The sequence below is a fragment of the Eulemur rufifrons genome, chromosome 8, assembly GCF_041146395.1.
Source record: "Eulemur rufifrons isolate Redbay chromosome 8, OSU_ERuf_1, whole genome shotgun sequence".
Classification (NCBI taxonomy): Eukaryota; Metazoa; Chordata; class Mammalia; order Primates; family Lemuridae; genus Eulemur; species Eulemur rufifrons.
In genome coordinates, this window is record NC_090990.1 from 44,512,297 (window position 1) to 44,531,445 (window position 19,149).

Genomic DNA, 19,149 nt, shown 5'->3' on the forward strand with positions numbered 1-19,149 from the left:
CAGAGGATAAGGATTGGAGAGTAAATTGTAATTACTACAGTAGCTACAACTAACATTTACTCAGCACAGATGCTGTGCCAAGTACTTCATGTGCATTATCATATTACAGCAACCCAATGACATAGCTAGTCACCTTGCCCCATCCCCCTTTCTTATAGAAGAGGAAAATAAGACATGAGGAAGTTAATCACCCAAGGTCACACAACTGGGTTCAAGCCAAGTGTGTCAGATGTCAGAACTCAGAATTGTAGATGAGGAAATGGAGTCAGCAAATGTAGACAACTCTTAAGAAATCTGATGGAAGAGAAAGAAAAAGAAATGGAGGCAGTCACTGGGAAGGGAAGAGAGTTGGCAGCAGACGGAGTCTTCTATTGTTTGGTTGGTGGTTGGAAGATGGAAGAGATTAGCTTGAGCATGTCTGGTTTCTGATGGGAAGGTTCCAGGAGTGAGTGCTAAGTTCCTGATACTGAGAGAGAAGGGAGAATCAGTACTGCAAGGGATCAGAGAAGGCAAGAAGGATTGGTTTCAGGATATAGCTGTTCTGTTTTCATAGACGGGAAGGAGATGAAGATGGGCGTGGATCTGGTGAGCAGCATGTGCCAAGAAGTGCGACATTGAGGGACTTCCCTTCTCATGACTTCTGTTTTCTATGTGAAGTAGGAGGTGAGATTATAGGGGAGTGGCAAGTTTGAGAAGCATGGAAAGGTTTAAAATAAAGGTATGGAGAATGAGGGAGCACGATGATTAGAGAAAACCTGGTGAATTGTCAGAAGTTGCTGAGAACCCTGTGGAGGGGTGGTCATGAATTTATTGTGAATCTGCCCTGTGGTGTGATTTTCCCCAGCAGGGCCCAGCCTTCTGGTTGTAGGCACAGGGGAAAGATTGTTCTTTGGTTTTGTTTATCTTAGTGAATAGTAGTACGTCCCTGTTCTGCATGCCCTTGACACCATCCTCTCCTTTATCCCCCATATTTCATCAGTTACCCAGTGCTGTCAGTTTTGTGCTCCAAATACCTTTGTAATCCATGAACTCTCTCCACCTTTAAATGCTACCACATCTGTGTCTCCGTAATCTCTCACCTGGACTATTCAACAGGCTTCTAACACTCGTGACTGACAAGAAACTTGCCTTCTGTAATCCATTCTGCACACTACAGCCAGAATAAGCATTTTATAATGAAAATCTAATCCCGTGACTTCCCAGTATAAACCGTCCCAAATCTTTCCAATACTTTTAGGACAAAAAACAAAAACCTCACAAGGCCTCCCCTTCTGGTACCATTGTTCCCTTTGATCTCTGACCTCTAGTCAACTGCCCTCCTTTTGGTTTTCTGCGCACAACACCCTTGTCCTCACCACAGGACCTGCTCTTATGGTCTTGATGTCTTGTCTCCAGTACCAAGTCCATGTTCCAGGCACAAGGAAGACAAGAACAGAGGGCAAAAGTGTGTATTTTAATGGACTCTGCTTCCATTCTGACGTGATCTCTGATACCTCACCCACTCTCTTCTGCCTACATCTCACCAGCCAGAACTGTATTACATGAATACCACTATCAGCAAGGGAAGCTGGAAAAAGATAAATTTTTCACTGTTCACATTGCAACCTCCAATAAAATGAGAGTTGCATTATTAAAAAAAAAGTGAGGGTGAGGACTAGGTTACCTACCTAGTCCCCATCTTGCCTTCGATGATAAGGTGTTTTCCTGGTGAAGAGTTGAGTGAAGGATATGCTGACAGAATTAACAGTGTGAATATGGTTTAGAGCTGAGCAATATGGTGTGGGAAGAATGTGCTAGAACATTGAGTTGGAGACAGGGAAAAGGGAGAGACAAAACTGAGGACCAAAAAATCATAATGCCCTTCTATGCCAGGCTGAGGAGCTTAAACCTTATCCTCTATGTTAATAGTCTTCATATGGGATCTTATGCCCCAGATTATGTCAGGCAAGTTGGTCTATTGGGTATGGAGAAAATTTCAGAATTTATTTTTATTTTTAGTTCATTCTGTTTAAATTCTCTTTTTTTGTATGTTTCTTGACATATACACATATAATTTATAAATTCAATAGTGCATATATATAACCTAAAAGTATTAAATAGACATGTGCTAGGAATGCATGCCAAAGACTTTTTAATCAGTGACATGCACAATTAAAATGTTTAGAAACCATTGCATTAGGCATCAGGGAACTGTTGAAGAATTTTAAACAAGGAAATGACATGGTCCAATTTGCCTTTTTTCTATAGAGTTCTTTAATTAAAAAAATAATTTTAGAATGTTAGTCCTTGGAAAGAAACATAGGGAGTATCATCTCCGTGTTACAAGTCAGATAACTGAGGCCCAGGGAAGTTAACTAACTCGGGCCAACCTTGTCATTGGGATGTGGCGGAGCTGGAGCTCCACCCAACCAAGTCCACATCTCCTAGCGGTCGTTTGTGTGTTGTCCTTATGCAGGGCTTCCTCTCTTACTAAATGCCCGTCACTTTCTTCAGCACATCTCCTCTCGTCAGAACCATGGGCATGTGGGAACCATGATGATGGGAGTAAAGGTGCACATTTCCAAAGAACATGAAAAGCAAGAAAAGTTTTTACAAGTGAATTACCCATTTAGCCTTGGGGTCATATTGACTGTTTAGCTATCAACTGGAGGTCTCTAGGCACCGACTCCTACAGGCTCCATTTTCGCTCCATTGTACAGTGTCAAGACGTTAGACATCGCATTTGCAGAGCTAGCAGGCTGAGTAAGAGGTTCAACTGAACAGATTTCTGACTTGGTAAGATAGAGACTTTCCAAGGAGTACAGTGCCCCACTTTATCTCACTGCCTGTGTGTATGAAGAAACATGTGTTTGCCCATGGGGATGTGTGTGTGTGTGTGTGTGTGTGTTTGTGTGTGTGTTTGGATTTATTTCACAGACAGTATCTTTTAAACCTGATGTGGAAAAAAAAAAATCTGATTTATAGAATCCTATTTCCAGATGTTATGAATACTAGTTCAGGTCTTTCCTAACTACTTCTTGACGGGTGTAACTGATTTATTTCCCCATGCCATCATCAACCTAGCTATGCAAGTACAGGAAGAACAGGAACTCTGATAACCAGATGGTGAGCAAGATGTGTATTCTCTCGGGAATACTAAACTATTCAGAAAATTCAGTTTATGAGGGGACAGACCAAGGGTTATACATTCCCAAACAAATGTGTTTGTCAAGTTGATGATCATGTTTACCAAGATACTTTTATCACCAGCTGAGTCTTCTTTTAATGGCTTAGGTCACCCTGGAATTATTTCAAAAACCAGCCTGATGTTAGAACCTCCTGTGGACTTAGGAGACACAAATCTAAAGTGAAGCCTGTAGCCTTCATGGTAGCAAACTCTAACCTCAAACATAATTATATGAATCATGGACCAATGTTTTCATATTTGAGCAAGTTCTTGCCCCTGCAAAAATGACCACTTATTTAAGAGGCTGGTTATATATATATACATATATATATATATATATAAATTTGCATACAAGAAACTTGACTATATTTTCCAAAGGGAATTATAGTTTTATATGTGTGTCTGCATGTATAAATGTGTATGTCTTTGAATGATACAGATCTATTATATTCTGTGTCCTTTATATACAGTATCATATAATTGTTATAACTACCATGCCATGGTATTATTCTTCTCATTTTACAGGTAAGGAAACGGAAACTCAGAGAAGTAAAATAATGTCACAAAGCTAAGATGTGGTAAATTTGGCATCTTTTAATTATTTAGCTATTACAAAAGTTGATGGCCAAAACAACTGACTTTTCCTATCTGGGCTTCCATTTCCTCCTCCATAAACTGAGGGGATTGAAATGTATCAGTGATTTTCAAACTGAAGGATGTATCAGAACCACCTGGGGAGCTTCTTAAAACTCTGATTACTGGCCCTACTTAAAAGTTTCTGAATCAGAAGTTCTGGAGAGGGGCCGAGAACTGGCATTTCCAAGTTCCCAGGTGATGGTCTCCAGCCAGGCTTTGAAATCCACTGGAGTAGACGATCTCTCAGATTTCTTCCAGCTGTTACATACTGGAGGGTCAACGACCTGGCTAGCTTCATTGGTGGGTGACCAAAAATATTACTACATTGAATGACTTTCCAGCTACTTTGGCCAAGTTTGATGGTTATCCAGGAAAATTCTCAACATGAATGGAGGGAAATGCTGGTGAAAATCACTCCTTCATGTATTCATTCACTAATTTGTTCAACAAATATTTATTGAGCGTACCATGTGCCGGATACTGTACTAGATTCATGTCAAGACAGACGTGACCCCTGACTGTGATGTGCCTATAGAATGGAGAAAAATAATTATTTATTGCTATTACTAATAGTCCTGGCCAGGACCTATGAGAATAAAATACTCTTCTCTGGGATTTGTGGTTATAACTTCAAGCTTTACCTAAATGGGCTTATTTTTCTACTGTGATCTTAAGTCATAAATTGTCTGTTGTCTGCATCTAGTTTGATTTTTGTTCTTTGCTTTTTGAGGTATTCTTTATTGGACCAGCTCAGAAAGTGGTATTTTCATTTAGTTTTTGCCAATCTAAACATTACCTTCCTGTCCTAGATGAAACCTTGACTTTGTTCAAAATTTGCATTTTCATTTTTAGCATATAGTGACAGTTTAAATCAACAGAAAAAGCAGAAACCCTTGTCTACAGCAATTTCCTCACTATCATTCCAACTTCATTGAAACTAGACATCCTAAAGAGATGAATTCAAATAGTCATCTCCCCCACCCCAACTCCAAACCCAGCAATTTGGCTTATTAAAAGAATAAAAGATGAAGGATGCAGGGTTTTTGAAGGGAGGATGTCTGCTATAAAAAGAGAAGGAAAAGAAATAGTGTACCGACAATGGTTATCATTTGTTGAGTGTGTATTATGTGCCAGGGACCACTGCCAAGCATTTTACATGAATTATGAGGGAAATTTTCCAACAGTCAATGAGGTACAGGTACTATTTTTATCTCCCTTTTACATATACGGACATGGAGGCTCACAGAAGAGAGATACCTGGGCCAAAGTCTCATGGCTATTTGATGGAGAAGCAGGGATTCAAAACCAGGACTGTGACTCCAAAATCTCATGCTTTTTGCCAGTAAATTACATCTCCAGTCATTTCTTTTTTTTTTTTTTTATTTCAGCTTATTATGGGGGTACAAAAGTTCAGGTTATATATATTGCCCATGTACCACCCATCCCCCCGAGTCAGAGCTTCAAGCGTGTCCATTCCCCAGACAGTGCGCATTGCACTCATCATATAGTTATACCCCTATCCCCTCCCCCCACCCCCCATCCCCCCGAGTCAGGACATTCAAGCATGACCATTCCCCAGACAGTGTGCATTGCACTCATCATATAGTTATACCCCCATCCCCTCCCCCCATCCTCCATCTCCCCAAGTCAGCACATTCAAGCGTGACCATTCCCCAGACAGTGGGCAACGCACTCATCATGTAGGTATACACCCATCCCCTCCCCCCACCCCCCACCTCAGTCTGATACCCAATTGGTGTTATTCCCAGATATGCACTTAGGTGATGATCAGTACATCTCCAGTCATTTCAATCCATGCATTTTTCATAGGGATAGTGCTGACTCATTTGGCTTCTTGGTTTTCTGAGTCATCTCACCAAATAGGGTGAGATCCAATATGTTTTGTGCATTCTCCCTTGTGTCCTCTTTCTCCCTGCTCCCTTTCCTGGTATGGTCCACCTACTCCATCATCACTTTTCTGTCCATGGGCCTTAAAGAAATACCTTCTTGTAGACTGTCTCTGTGATACAGTAGAAATTCGGTAAGCTTGCCAGGGAGTAAAAAGTGCATTTGTTTAGCACAGTAATGTTTATTTGAAGGGGACTTTCAATCACAGACATGACTTTTTTATGAGACTCATTATATATCCTTGTGATTGGAAATATGCATCAGAAAGTAAATGCCTCCACAGAGAGTCACTCTCCCTTGCAATATTTTAAAAGATTTGGCAATAAAAGGCACTCAAATTATTGATAATCCATGATTAATATGAAGTAAATAGTATGTTTTCAAACAAAACTCACCATGATAGTGACAAGAATGTGGGATTTTTTATTTTTGATTTTTGATAAGTCAAACACTTAGATAGGTTATCCATCACTAAGGAATATATAAACACATTAATCTAGGGGTTCAATTTTTCTTCATTTTTGTGAAAAAAAATTTTACTCTTCAAAAGGAAGAGCGGTTTTATTTTATTTTTTTTTTTCAGCTCATTAAAATGGTTCAAAAGTCTTGGCTAGCAAACACCTTTTTAAAAAATCAATTTTTCAATAATTTAGAGTGAATCAGACCCATACGGGGGATATGCTTTCAAAATAATTAAAGTAGAGGCAGCATTATAGATCTTGAGAAAATATGCTTGCAGAATGTTCTTTAATTTGTTATGAACCCCAAAGCTTTGATAAAATGGGACAAAACTGAAATCAACTTCCCAGTTTCATCACTGGCTAGTGGTATATGACCAGTGGTACAGACAGTGCTAAAGGCCCGACTGATCTACAATGTCATCCTTTCTATTAACAAAATTCAGTCTTTTCACTGTACATACAGATCTTTAGCTATAGACTGCATTTCCTAGCTCCCTTTGCAGCCATACATGTTCATCTAAGTTTTGGCCAATGATAAGTAAGCACAAGTGTCTTTGGGATTCCTGAAGAGTCTCCTGTACAGGGAAGGGGCAGTGGCCATCTTCTTTCCTTCCTGTGCACCTTCATCAGGTGTTTTGGCTGGAGTTCTAGCAGCCATTTTGGGTAAGGAGGATAAAGGACATACCCCAGGGATGGCAGAAGAATGAGCTTTTGTGGAGCTTCCATACCAGCCTTGGATTTGCTATCTCTGGACTTTATTACATGAGCAAGAAATTTATTTCTGGCTTTGGGGTTTTCTTTTGCTTTTTTTAAAGCCATTATTTTGTGGATTCGTTGCTACATTTAATCATAATTAATAAAAATGGTGACCCATCAGGTTTGGGGAAACAGCAAGTAAATTAATATAGTAAGTTTAGCTATCATTATTGAGTACCAGAAACTATATGCCAGGAACTGTTGGGGTCTAAAGAATTCAGGGAGACCTAATTAGTGCTTTGGTTCATGCTGGTTGCATCAGTGAATGAAGGAGGCTCGCAGCTCTGTTAAGATTTGGGGAGGTGCTGGAAAGTTAGGTTGTTCTCTCCCTCTTACTTTTTCCCTGCCCCTAGATTAGTTCTTTGAACACACTGCATGCTCCTCTGCCTAAGTACGCACACAAATACTCTTCTCTCTGCTTGCCCCTCTTCCTAGCTAAATTTTTATCTTCCTGGTCTCAGATAAAATGACCTTCTGCATGGAGGTCCCCCTGAGTAGACGAGATCTCCTTGCTTAAATGCCCTCCGTGTATGACGGAATCCCACCAGAATGGAGGATTTGGTTCTAAAGTCAGTGCATAATGTGAATATTGCATCAGCCAGAATTATCCTTGAAAATCCTTTAGGAGGCTAGCTCCACAGTAGAAACTGATACACTGTCTCCACTAAGTCTGGCACAATCATTCCAGTATTTCTTTTTCCTTTGTTTGGGATAGCTGGCCTATTGTAGAGTCTAGGTTTTATTTAAACAAAACAAAACAGGTCATACATAGCCATGCAGGTTGTGCATCCCAAAGGGTGTCATGTACAGAGACCATGATGTAAGTGGCACCCCCCTCAAGTTGTTCAGTGCACATAGAACTGTACACAGTTGGCCAGTTAGGGTCATATACAGCCAAAGAAGATATTCACACTCTGAGAAAAGGGAAACTGAAGCCAACCCAGGGAAGAGCTGATTTACATCCCATGCCAGGGCTGGGCTCCCTGAGTGGGATGGTGAAATGAATCACTTGGATTATTTATATTGTTTCATTTTTCTCTGCAGCTCCTTCATTTGTTTTCTGAATCCTGTGTACGGTTGAATTTGTGTGCCATATTTGTACAAACCACAAATCTTCTTTACTTCCTATTGTGTAGCACTCATCACATTTGAATTTTCACGGAGTGTTTTGTAATTATGGATTTAATGTCCCTGCCAGATTATACATTCCATGAGGGCAGAGGCCCCATCTATCTCCTTACCTGCTATGGCCCAGCACCTGCGTGGTACCTGACACACCGTCTTTCCAAGCAGTTGCATCCCAAGCGTCGTTGCGGCTTTTCATTCTCCTGCACTCTCTTGCCTTCAGGGAGATCCACAAAACTTCCTTCTCGGTTACTCAGCCCTGAGATCGGTAGCTGCTGAGGCACCGAGTTAGGCCTAGGGTGGAGATAAAACCTGCTTGGGCCTGTGCTGCTCTGATGACATAAAAACCCCTGAAACTGATCATTATCCAGAGATAACTGATATATCTGGGGAGGAGCTTTGGACCACATCGGCTCATTATCACCTCCTTAAGCGTCCCTACCTCTAAGTGCTCTTCCCACCTTCCCACTGCCACCCCCTGCCCAAGGCTCCTTCCCAGCCTCACTTGGTCTGAGGCTCCCTCAGAAGTGAACTTCACTGAAACATGATCCTGAACACATGTCAGTGCTGGTTTCTGAAAAGGCTGTCTGGTGACAACATCTCCTTCTTTTTAATTTTTTTTTTTTTTTTCCCAAAAGCATCTAATAGTAAAATCTTAAGAAAATCCAGAAATGAATCAGGAATACAATCTCACCACTCTAAACAGTACACCAAAACAGTTTTAGTTCACTTTGCCTTTCTTCTATGCTTTTTTTTTTTTGGTTTCTCTTAGCTTTTATTATTATGCTAGTTTGTAGCCTGCAGTTTTAAAGTAACATTATTGCATATTCGTATTTCCATTTTTCCCTTGTGCTCCTTGTAAGCATAATTTTAACAACAGCATAATATTTCATCAAATGATCTTTTGTCAAGGTTGGATACTTAAATGTTTATAATTTTTTCTTTGGTATATAAATATTATAAATACATATAAAGAGACTGCAGGGAACCTCTTTGTCTTTTTCTGCATCTTACAGATTGCCGGAAATGGAATGAACAGGGAAAAAATATAAACTATTTAAAGTAGTTTTTTATTTCAGATTATATCGAATGCATATTTAGTGTAGAAAACTTGGAAAATACAGAAAAGTATTTTACCCAACTTTATCTCCAAGAGATTGCCACATTTTGGTTTATTTTCTTTCTGTCTTTTTAATATATGTGCATATAAATAATAATATATATTATATGCATATGATTTATATCTATATGTATACTATATACATATGGTTATTTCATATAATTGAAATAATTTATATGTATGTCATTAATACTCTCCAAATATTCAATTTTTAATTAACTATGACATAAGGATTTAATTAATATTTTTGTACCTATTTAAATTTTTTCTGAGTTCTAATCTTTTAATTTTTCTATTTAATTCTATTTCTAATTATTTCTATAGAAATTAAGTATTGTTGTATTTATATACACACTTTTATCAGCATTTTATGTTATTTCTTAGGATGGATTCCAGTACTGTATTTGCTAAGTTGAGAGGTATAAATATTTTTAAAGCTCTTAATATATATATTTTCAAATTGGTTTCCAGAAAGATTTTGCCAAATTGCATTTTCATCAGTCTCTGAGATTATAAGGCCATGGAAAATAGCATGTCCTTTTTGTTTTAATTTGTTTCCTTACTTGTTAGTGAGGTTGAACTTCTTCTCATATATTATTTATGTGTATTTTCTTTTGAAATTGTCCATATACTTAAAAGGATAAGAATATCTGAAGGTTCTTGACACATGCATAGAAATCTATTTTAAAGGAAGTTATCGTGGCATGTAAGAAAGATACAGGAAATACAGTCAGGTAAGATATGAAGATTAGAATTTCTGATCTACTTTTTCAAATTGGGCTACGAGATTTACCTCCAAAAACTTCGAAATTTTTCTGTATCTACTTTCAGTCTTATAAAGTTAGAATAGACACTTGCATGTTGTCCTTACTGGAGTTAAGAAATTGGATTGTCATTTGCTGAGATCTCATCCTCTTAGTTTGGAATTCTGTAAGAGAATGACATATTTAGGATGATAAATATAATACCTCAAATTTCAATTGTTTGAGAACCAGTTACCAGCTTAGCTTTCACTTCTGTTCCTATCATTTTCATAATAACTATTGTTCACTTATTTGTATGCTTATTGTCTGGTCTACCACTGTAATATGCATCGAGAGAGGTTATATCTCTCTATATAGTCTGTTTCCTCCATTTCCTCCAAATTTCTATTAACTTTTTAATCTGCTTGCTTATTTGAGTTTCTGTCTTTCCCGTTAGAGGCTTTCTTCAGATGATCAGGGGATCCTTGACTGTCTTTTCAGATTGGGGAATGGAACATTAAAAAGCCGATTGGAAACTCTGTTCACATGCACAGGGCTTATCACCCTGGTCTTCCCTATAGGGTAATCTGGATGGCTTGTTGAGTAGGAGCATCCTCTGCCAGTATCTTTGGGTTTCTTCTGGCATCCTCGGAACAAAACTTTAGTCTGTCAACATCCAGTTGCAGGGATATAGGCCTTCTTGCTGGAGTTCGAGAAGCCAGCACAGGGAAGAGGCTGGATGGATCTATATTCATTACGAAAACTTTTGCTAAATCTTCCTTTTTTTCACTTTAACTTTGCTACTCTCAACTGCCTTCTATCCACTATCCAGACACCTTCTGTTTCTCTTTCCAGGGAATAAACTTCCAGGCTTTTGCCAGGTTGTTAAAAGGGATGGTCATACCAGTGACAAGTCAGTACTGAGTCTGCCTTTTTACTAAACAGGCTTTCAACCAGGTCTCCTATTTTCAGCCCCTCCTTGCTCTCACATCTAGAGATAATCAGAGGCCACTGAATTCTTAAGCATTTTGAGGTTCTGCAGGACAAATTGGATTACTTCTTAGCTTTCCTCACAACCAATTGAGGATTCAGGTTGCTTAGGTTCACTAAATTGGTTACCATTCCTCATTCTACTGTCGAACTTCAAGATTTTGTTGCTGCTATCACTTTTTCTCATATTTTTGGCTTAAAAGATTTGTATCTTTTAAAAGAACTATCCCTTCCACCTTATACCCATTAGGATGGCTACTATTTAAAAACAACAACAAAAAATAAGTGTTGGTGAGGATGTGGTGGAATTGGAACCCTCGTGCACTATTGGTGGGAATGTAAAATAGTGCGGCCACTATAGAAAACCGTATGGTGGTTCCACGGAAAGTTAAACATAGAATTACCATATGATCCAGCATTCTACTTTTGGGTATATATCTAAAAGAATTGAAAGCAGGGACTCCAAGAGATAATTTTTTGCCTATATTGATAGCAGCATCGTTCACAATAGCTAAAATGCAGAAGCACCCTAAGGGCCCATCAGTGGGAGCATGGGTACACAAAATGTGGTCTATACCATTCAGCCTTGTAAAGGAAGGAAATTCTAATGCATACCACAACATGGATGAACCTTGAAGACATTATATTAAGTGAAATAAGACAGTCACAAAAGGACAAATATTGTATGGCTCTATAATACTTATATGAGGTACCGAGAGTAGTCAGATTTCATAGAGACAGGAAAGATGATGGTTACCAGGGACTGGGAGGAAACGGGGAAGGGATAGTTAGTGTTTAGTGGGTATAGGGTTTCAGTTTTGTAAGATGAGTAGTATTCTAGAAATGGATAATGGATGGTGGTAAGGGTTGCACAACAATGTGAATATACTTAATACCACTGAACTGTACACATAAAAATGATTACGATGGTAAATTTTGTTACGTGTATTTGACCACAATTAAAATGATCTTAAATAGAAAGAAAAATAATTCCACTTTACTTTAGTTTCACTTTCTTCTTGGGAGAGATAGAGACTAACTACTGTGTTCAATATGTTACTTAAAATATAAGTCTATTATTTCTTATTTTACAGGTGAGGAGATTAAGCCTTTCTGAGATTAAATGATTTGTCCTAGTCACAGAGCTAGTCATTGGCAGGCTTGGATTTGATTCAGTTCTGGGAGGAAGGGCGAGGCTCTTACCTGCTGTAATACATAGATTAATTCAATTCATCCTTTCAGTAGCCGCAAGTATTCATCAAAGCATCTTCTTCATTCCAGCACTCTTGAAGGTCGAGCCATGAGCAAGACAGCTAAGGCTGTGTCACATTGCCGTGTGAGGTAGCGATAGCAGGCAGTAAGCAAATACACACATAAACAAGACAATGGCAAATATCCATAAGTGTTGTGATGGAAATAAAATGCTGGTGGAAATGTGGATGGGAAAGGCTTCTCCAAGGAGGAGACTTCTGAGTTGAGACCTTAATGTGGAGATGGCTTCAGCAGTATGAACCTGTGGGCAGGAGTGTTCCTGGCAGAAACAATAGCATGTGCAAAGGCCCAGGGGTGAGGATAAGCTTGACATGTTGGAGGAGATATAAAAGACCAATTTAGCAGAATGTAGTAAGGGAGGGGAATGGCAAGAGATGGGGTAGGGGATTTTAAAAATGTAGAACCTTGTGAGCCTTGGAATAAAGCATCCAAACTTTTTCTAGATGCAATGGAAAGCCCTGGAGGGTTTTCAGAAAGGAAATGATGATTTAGCTTTTTAACATTCAGTTGACTTTTACTTCGTATTTACAATAAGCAGATAGTAGGTGGTAGATACCAGAAATGCAGTATTGAGCACTGTTGCCCACAAGGAAATTATAGCCTGGTGAGGAAGAAAGAGCAGACAATGTCAGTAAAACAGCATTGTATCCCACAGTGCACACTCTGCAACTAGAGGTGATTTTTAGGGGAAAAAAAAAAAAATTCTGCAATCAAATCAGACTGGGGATTCATATTTGATATTTTCTTCGAGATTCTCAGTGCACACCAGCCTATTAAAGTCTCAGAATTGTTGCAGTACAGAATCCTAACTTAGTTCAGCTTGGCATTTTCCAAGCTTATTTGCACCAGGAGCTTTTTTGTTAACGCCTTTTAACATTTTTTTTTGAACTCTTTATGCATGAAACGCACTCTGGGAAAACTGAATTAAGACAATATGACAGGTTATATGTTAGGTATTATGGCTATGAGGGGGGACATGGCACAGCTCAGGTATGGAGCAGGTCAGCATTCAGGATGGCCTTCCTGGAGAAGGTGACCCCCGAGTTGCTTCCTGAGGGGTGAGTGGAGAAGTTAGCCATACAAAGAAGTAGGGAAGGATATCCCCAGAGAAAGGACAGCCAGAGCAGACATGGAGACCGAAACAGCTGCATCATCATTCTTAGAAACTAGATTTACAAGTTTCAAGCAGGAAGAGGAAAAGACACTTTTAAGATGTGCTTGTTTTGTACTTTAGTGGAAATATTTGTTTAAGAAAGGAGCCAGAGTCCAATGCAGTTCTCCTAATCCTTATTTCAATAGGAACTGCCCATTTCCGGTAGGCACTAGGCTCCCTCTTCTCTTGCCACAGTCTGCCCTCTGGCTCTCCCCAGTTTCCCTTCTGCACCTTGCTCTTCTGCCTCCTGACTGCACACAGAAGGCCAGACCAAAGCCCCTGAACACAGAAGGCCAGACTGAAGTGCATGACACTCCCCTGTGTCATTTGGCTCAGCCTTCCTGGAAACACAGATTTCCTGTTAGTACCTACAGCTCTGTGGGCAGCGCTATTTCTGTCTTCACATTGTTTCTGAATACTTTCACCCTGCCGCCCCATTTTCCACTCCACAGTGGTCCAGGCTCATTTTTGCAAGGCAGCATAATTAGAGGATGTCACAGTTCCCTGCAAGAGCATATTCTCATGCACAGCAGGACACAAGGGAATGAGAAAGCTTCACAGGTGCCAGAGGGTCTCCTTCCTGTACCCCCACCTGTGCCACTTGGTATGATATTCTACATGGGTTAGTTTGTCTTCGTGAATAAAATTTGCTCCCATTTATTTATTGCTTACTATGCACCAGACACCATGCCAAGAATTTTATATTATCATTTAGTTTCACAACCCTAAAGCATGTGTTATTAACTGCATTTTACAGATGAAGGGAGGAGGCTGGAGAGTAGCCTGCCCAAATTCATTGAGCTGGTCAGAAAAGAGGCCACTGTTTAAACCTAGGTTGCACTTGCGGAGTTCAGACATCTGGTACATCTGGTTGTTAAATGTTCTCATTGTCAACATTTATTTTCTGTGGATTCTGTGCCTACCTTATACTTATGTACCTGGATTACCTCGGAGCTTTTAAAAATAAGGATCCTAGGGCCTCACTTTATAACCATTAACCAGAAGTCAGGGATGGAGCCCAGGAACTGCTATTTTCAGAAGCTCTGTAGGTGACTCTAATACAGTTGTTCTCATACTTTAGCGTTCATCAGAATCACCTGGAGGAGGATTGCTGGGCCCACCCTGGACTTTTTGCTTCAGTAGGTCTAGGGTAGGGCCAGGGAATGTGAATTTCTAAGTTCCCTCGTCCTGGTGATGTTCACACTGCTAGCTGAGGACCCTACTTTGGTAACAGTGGTCAAATAATGCAGTAGTTGAAAAATGAGGGAACAAAGCACAGTAGTAGGAACAGGAGAGTTAGTGTTGGGAAACCGAACGCTAATACTCTCTCCTCTCCTCCCCCCTCTCCCTCCCCCTCCTTTTGCCCTTGAGGTTTAATTTGGTTCTCACCAAACATTTTAATTAAGAAATAGGAAGGGAGATAGGTTGGAGTGGAATTTGGAGTCTGACAGCTGGCATGAATTCCCAGCCTCCCCACTTACCGAAGCTCTGAGCTTCTGTTTTCTCTGCTGAAGAATGGAGATGCTAGTAGCTGCCTTCCAGGCATTTAGTAAATGGAGTTTCCGTCTTCATCTTCTCCCTTTCTACTGACCGCAGGGAAAGAATTTTACCTTGTGGAAATCCAGAGGCTTTACTTTTAGTCTTTAGTTCAGGAGATAATTTTTGAGCTGTGGAAGTTAGCTAGAGTGTGAACTCATTTTGTGAATTGTCTAGGCCTGTTTTTTTGCATGTTCTTTTGTTGCTCCCAGGAGGGGATGTGAGGTAGAAAACCAGTGGGAATCCCGGAGCATCTGCTGGGTACTGTGCTGGCTTGTGGCCTGGGGGAAAGAAATACCAGCCTTCCTTTGGAGAGTGAGGCTAGAGGTTACTAAAGGGAAGCTCACTGATGGAATTTGCAGGAACTTTTGGTAGATTGTAGTTTTCCCAGGAGAGGGTAGAACCAATAGCTAGACCTGGGCTCTGGAGTATCAGTGTTTTCACTCATGGAAAGAGAATGGGCTTCATAACCAAACTCCATCCAAACTCAAATCCTGGCATTTGTATGAAGGGGGACATCAGACCAGTTACAAGTGCATCTTACGTTTTGGTTTCTGTATCTATAATATGGGGATGACTTCTGCTCCTCACAGGATTAATGTGAGTGTAAATGAGGTGAGAGCTGTAAAGTACATTGTACCATGCATGGATCGCAGCCAGTAAGTTGGTACTTAGTACAACTTAGTCTCTTCCTTCATACTATTTTTTGCTTCTGTATAACTTCCTCTATGGGGAAGGAAAAATGTTTATGGAAGTCAAGTGCCATGCAGTATACTGGGTCTTTTTACGTTCATCATCTCATTCATTTTTACAATATTTTTTTTATGTGCTATTCTTCCCATCTTTTACAAGGAGAAATAGAGAAATTAAAAACATAACACAAAGTCTAACAGCTGGAAGGTGTTGAAGCAGGTTTGAATCCAAGGATGCCTAAATTCTGTGCTTGGGCTCTTTCTGCCCTATCTCACTGCCTGAGCAAGAAGCCTGGGAAGCATCCATCTAAGGAAGGAGATTCGGGTTCTTTCTGGCTAGAGAAGTGTTCATACTTTTGTTTTTCTAGTACCTTGAGGTTGTGAGTTACTGGGCTGGAGGTATTAGACTCCTATTTATCTGATCTGCTACCCAATCATGCCACGCTTTCAAGCTATTTCCCCACGCCCCATCCTCTTTGTGCCTTCCCCTGTCAAGTGAGGGATGACAGAGGTGCCATTCTTAAACTCCTCAAGTAAGCCATGGCACTGTGTGGGCAAGGATTTGGCTTTGGCTTTGGCTTTGGGCCAGTGTTCCTTTTTCATTGTGCCTAAGGTCCAATCAATCTTCCAGATCCTATGTGTAAACATTGAGACTTAAAAAAATGGAGAAATTTGATTTGGTTTCATTTACAAAGCTTGAAACTTCCATCTTCTTATCACTTGAGCATTTTTCCCAAAATATGTATGACCCCCAACCCCATCCAGGTGACCTAGATTGGGACTTTAAGTATCATTAAATTACGGCATCATTTTTGAAATCTGCCTCCTCTTCTAAATTCCTATGGCTGTCACATGAGTGAGGGCTTCAGGGATTTTACTCTCTGAACACCCTAACATTTTGGCTAAATGCCAACCTGGCCAATTCCACTCCTCCCCTCGAAGGTACTGCAAGTGCCAGTGTCCTCCTTTACCCAGGAGTGAGGTCATTGTCTTTGTGGTTAAAAGTGGACACTTTCAGCTCCTTAGTTTTTGTGCTATAGTAGAAGCCTGCAAGAAGGAGGCTGTTTTACGGTTCCAAGTTCCTATCCCTTCCCTCTTTAAAGCCTCCAGATGGGTGATCTCTCACCATAGGTTAAGCTCTAGATTTGAATCTCTGTTCCTCAGCACCCAAAATCTGGGTGCCCCTCAGGTGTTAGGGCTACTGCATGCACCACCTTTGAGCATTTCCTTCTCTACTTGAACCAGAGTCAATTTATTTACAGTAGTCCCCCCTTATCCATGGGAAATGCATTCCAAGCACCCCTGTGGATGCTTGAAACCATGGACAGTACTGAACCCTATACATATTATGTTGTTTTGATCCCATAACTGTTAGAGAAATACTAAGTGACCTGGGGTGGGGGGATATGCTGGACAAAGGGATGATTCACATCCAAGGTGGGACAGAGTGGGATGGAATGAGAGTTCATCACGCTACTCAGAATGGCAGGTAATTTAAAACTCACGAATTGTTTACTTCTGGAATTTTCCACGTAATGTTTTTGGGCCATGGTTAACCTTAGGTAACTGAAACCGTTGAAAGCAAAACTGTGGGTCAGCGGGGACCACTGTACTAGGGTTCTGTAAACAATTTCATTTGGGAAAAAAGTTTTGGTCCCTGAAAAAAAAGTTTAAAAACCATGGGCATATTTCATTTCTTCATATATTTGAGATGTTCTGGGCTTTGGTGAAACATAGGATAGGAAAAGAACCTAACTTCTCATCAGGATAACTAAACAACAGTAGCAACAGACTTAGCCCTTTTGCCTCATGTATGATATTTACTTGCAGCCTGGCTCTTGAAGCACAGCTGCTATTAAACTACAAATGAGTTCTGTTATAGCAGCTTCTCCTTGGCCAGTTAAGTTCTCTATACAATCCCCTCTCCTTCATGTATGTATGTATGTAGGTTTGTGTTTCCTTTTAAGGGTCTCAAGCACAAAGACCCTAGTCTTTTGAATATTGTCTCTGTACTGTTGAGTTTTGCCTACTAAACCTGATTGAAGAGACACATTGTTGTCTGCTTTCCATATTCTGTCTAGTAAATGGTTGGTTGTCAGGACAACAGCATAGAAGGTGGAGGGTCATTGATAACCACATGAATTCTTCAAACAAACATGATCGGAGCAAATTCCAGGGTATGCTTGAAAGCAGGATTAAAGAAGAGGAAAGGTTTCAGACACGTCCTTCCTTTTATAAACTTGGTATTCCCTTTTAAGAATCAGGTACAGTTGGAGTTGCTCGTAATTTTAGCAAACATCCTGAATAAAGGCATCACCTTTGTTGAGCAGTATGTTTGTCATTCCGACACCTTAAGCGTGAGTTTATGTCACCCTCTCCTGAGCCCCTGCGGGACAGGCAGGTACTGTGGTTCTTCATGGTCGCTGGGTCCCAGGCACAGAGTAAGCGCCCAGTTCATGTTATAGGAATGAATGATCGCAGATCTTCACAGTATCCCTTTTATGATGTGTATCTGCAAAGAAACTGAATTCAGGGAGTTCAAGTGACTTTTTCCAAGGCTCTGAAAGTTTGAGGAAGGAGATGTGTGGAATTAGAGCTCAGCTTATACCGACCCCTAAGATCACACTCTTTTCATTCATTATAGCACACTGCCTCACGGTCATAAAAATGAAGAAGAGACATTTAGAAAGATAGAACATTTCTAAGACAAAATGTATGCTTTTCAAAAACAATAGCAGAAAACTTTTTTCAAAGGTACAATAATTGGAAAAAAAAAAAGAAGAAATAATATGTAATTTAGCATTCATTGTGAAGAAGCAATTAATCTTGCCCTCCAGGGGTGAATTTATGTCTAGCTTATTTGCACATGAAAGTACAAGATGGGCTTCATTTCTATGAAAGTGAGACATCTGGTTGGGAAGTGAAAAATTTGGTCAATTACCTGAATCCTGTTTCGTCTACATGATAGAAAAGCCCCAGATGTCTTCAAATCACCAGATGTTTGGCATTGTATGGTTAACACCAGACCTGCTGACTAACTTTTTCAAGTGAGAGTTGCTATTTGACATCCTGTAGACTCACCCATTGTTAGGAGGCTGTTATCATTTTTGTAAACCAGCAGTTTGCAAACAGTAGTCTAGACTAGAGACCAATACTGGCCCCTGACAAAGTGTTAACTGATGTGTGATGGAATGAATAAATAAGGTCATAAAAGGAAGCATATTTACTTTAAAAGAATGCCCTTTAAGCCGGGCTCGGTGTCTCACGCCTGTAATCCTAGCACTCTGGGAGGCCGAGGTGGGCGGATCGTTTGAGCTCAGGAGTTCGAGACCAGCCTGAGCAAGAGCGAGACCCCACCTCTACTAAAAATAGAAAGAAATTATATGGACAGCTAAAAATATATATAGAAAAAATTAGCCAGGCATGGTGGCGCATGCCTGTAATCCCAGCTACTTGGGAGGCTGAGACAGGAGGATCGCTTGAGCTCAGGAGTTTGAGGTTGCTGTGAGCTAGGCTGACGCCACGGCACTCACTCTAGCCTGGGCAACAGAGTGAGACTCTGTCTCAAAAAAAAAAAAAAAAGAATGCCCT

General features: G+C 40.2%; 1 protein-coding gene across 10 annotated transcripts in view; it reads left to right on the forward strand.

Moving 5' to 3' along the window:
- The window catches only part of FGGY (FGGY carbohydrate kinase domain containing), a 387,509-nt gene that overhangs the window by 155,331 nt on the left and 213,029 nt on the right, over positions 1–19,149 (forward strand). The window lies entirely within an intron of this gene.